Consider the following 3,180-nt stretch of genomic DNA (forward strand, 5'->3'; position numbering starts at 1 on the left):
TAATTTTTGCTCATCACAAATATGACAGTCTCTCTTTCTTTCTTTCTCATTTTTCCCACTTATTGTATCAAGAGTGAATACCCCATCCGGCCCCTGACAATTACTTCGAAAGGACAACGAGGCCCCCAAGAAAAAAAAATACCCAATCCGGCCCCTGATATTTTTTTTGGGACTGATTAGCTCCTGTGCAAAAAAAAAAACAACCTGAATTTTTTTTGGCACAGGAGCCTCGTTGTCCTTTCAAAGTAATTGTTAGGGGCCAGGTTGAATTTTTTTTTTTTGTTAAAGGCCTCGTTATCTTTCAAGATAATTGTCAGGGGCTATTTTGGATTTTATTCTTATATTTCAAAACTCTTTGGGATTATGCACTTGAACTCATGTATGCCAACAAATATCATGAACTTTTCTATACTAATCTTATCATTATCTTCATTGTCAAATCTTTTTCCAGTTACATTCTTATTTTTTCTGTCTCACTACCACTAGCAAAACCTCTCATGTTCATCCATGTTAACTTTAGTTGCACTTCCTCCATCTGAAGTGTAGCCATCGTCATTCAACTCTTCATCATTTAAATAGTTTTGCACATTAATTGTTTTGGACATGATATTCTTCGTTATCAATAAATTAAATAATTGTTTAGGAGGGGTTTCACTTCCGTCATACTCATTAACATTAGATATATCATTAACATTGGTGGACAAAATCAGTGATCAGACCAGATAAAAGATAATATCAACCTGGTCATCTTTGATAATGGTAATATATATCGGCAAGGGTAGAAGAAAGGGGAGAGAAGCATGGCTCTTGTGGAGTTGGAATCCTAATATTCAAAAAGGTGTTTGCTATGGTGTCTAAAAAGTATTGTCTAACTACTAAAATAAGTAAAATAATTAGAGGCCTGTTACACAAACAAGTCTTTTTGGCTTACAAGTCTTACAAGTTCAATAAAACACACGCATTACACTTAATTAATGCATTACACACTTCCACATTCAAGAGTAAATAAAACGCACGTTATTCAACAACTTCCTGTTTCTAAAGCGCGCTACTCACCATGCATTATGAACGACTCTTCTTCTTCTTCCTCCATGAAAACAATTTTCTTGCCAAATTTGAAGATAATGGAACTTCAAAAATACACTCAAACGATTACAGAAATACACCCCAACGATTACAGAAATACACCCTAAGGATTACAGAAATACACCCAAACGGTTACAGGAATTCACCCAAACGATTATAGAAATACACCCAAAGGATTACAGGAATTCACCCAAAGGATTATAAAAATACACCCAAAGGATTTAAGAAATACACCCAAAATTCGTTGAAGTACACCTTATGCATATTTCAGAACTCTTTCTCTTTCTCCTCCTCATCTTCTGCTTCTTCTTCTTCTTCAAAAACGATTTCAGAGCTTGATGTAAAAAAATAGAAATCGAGAATAACGAAGAAAGAAAACAGAGAGAAAAACACGTAAATGAAGAAGAAGAACAGAAAGAGGAAGAAGAACATGCAGCAAGAAGAAGAATGAGAAAGAGAAGGCAAGAAATGAAAGAAAAGAAGAAGAAGAGGAAGAGGAAGAAGAACGTGCGAGAAGAAGAAGAACGAGAAAGAGAAAGAGAAAGCAAGAAACGAAAGAAAAGAAGAAAAAGAAGAAGAAGAAGAGGAAGAGGAAGAAGAACGTATAGCAAGAAGAAGAAGAATGAAAAAGAGAAAGCAAGAAACGAAAGAAAAGAAGAAGAAGAAGAAGAAGAAGAAGAAGAAGAAGAAGAACATAAATCTTGCATCGCGTTTTTGGGGTTTATTCGTTAATTAACTTGTAAAGCATACAAGCCCTAATGATTTGTATGCAGAGCTTTTCTCAAATAATTAATTTTAAATTTAAAAGTATAAAAGTTAAAAACCTTTAAATATTTTAAAGTTACTATAAAAAATAATTTAGGTAAAAGTTAGACACCAAATAAAAGGCACCATAGAATTGGCCATTCAAAAATTGGATTCAATATGTAAATACATATGAAAGGATAAAATGATAAATTATGTAATGTTATCTTTATTTAATAAAATATTCAATTTTTAAAGGAATATTTTGTTACTACTTTTAACGACCTTAAACAAATAGACTAAAATATAGGTCTTATGAATAAAAGAGAGAGAAACGTGATTTTAGCATCTCTCAAATAAAAAAAAAAAAAAATTCTCTTTAAAAGTTTTTCTTTTGTATAAATGTTATTCTTAGTAAAATTCATAAGTGAAAAAAAGAAGAATTACATAAGTGTAGTCTAACCGTATACTCACTAGATCACTTAACTAAACTTATTAAGTGATAAGAGTTTAATGTTGACATTGAATATAAAAAAAAAAAAAAACAACTTATTTTTCTATATTATACGGTCACTAATTGTACCTGAAGGAGGGTACGTTAAGGAAGAGGCGATTAGGGACTAGCTATATATAGAGGTAGATACTTTCATCTATCGTACTAAAATATAGTCGTAATCAAACTATTTTTCCTATAAGAAAAATTTAAGGATCCTATATATATTTTTGGATAAATCAATCCTCTTTGATGTCAAGTTAATTTTTTAAGTTGCCAAAACATTCTTCTTATTACATTTGAGGCAACAATTTGATGATTAAACCTTTTGCATCTTATGTAAATTCGAAATGGTCTCATCCCATCATTCAGCCTTCTATACTTTTAAGGTTATTACCATTTGGTGATTAAATTTTTTGCATCTCTTATTTAAATTCGAACAAGTATTCGATTCTCATTCTCATCCTTCAGCTTTTAAAAAATAAACCACCTAATAATTTCAAATTGATGAAAACCTAAAACGTGTTATTTGTACTTGTATAATTGTATTCACCATATTATTATCAAAATGACGTAAGGGACTTGCATTGCAAGTTGCTAATTTGGTACTATACTTTAATACTTTGTTTAGCAGGATTCTTACCGGGGATTTGGCGACTTGTTACAAGTTCGCAACGTGTTTGAATAAATTTTTTTGGGTTAATAATTAAATTAGTCCTTAAAAAATAGAGTATTTTTTAAATTCATCTTTAAAATATTTTTTTCAATCAAATTGATCTGTAAAAAATTATAAATTAATCACGTTTGTCTTTCAATTATTCCGTTTATAATTTTCATCAGTGATATATTGATGATGT

This window comes from Arachis hypogaea, chromosome 9, assembly GCF_003086295.3.
Source record: "Arachis hypogaea cultivar Tifrunner chromosome 9, arahy.Tifrunner.gnm2.J5K5, whole genome shotgun sequence".
Lineage (NCBI taxonomy): Eukaryota > Viridiplantae > Streptophyta > Magnoliopsida > Fabales > Fabaceae > Arachis > Arachis hypogaea.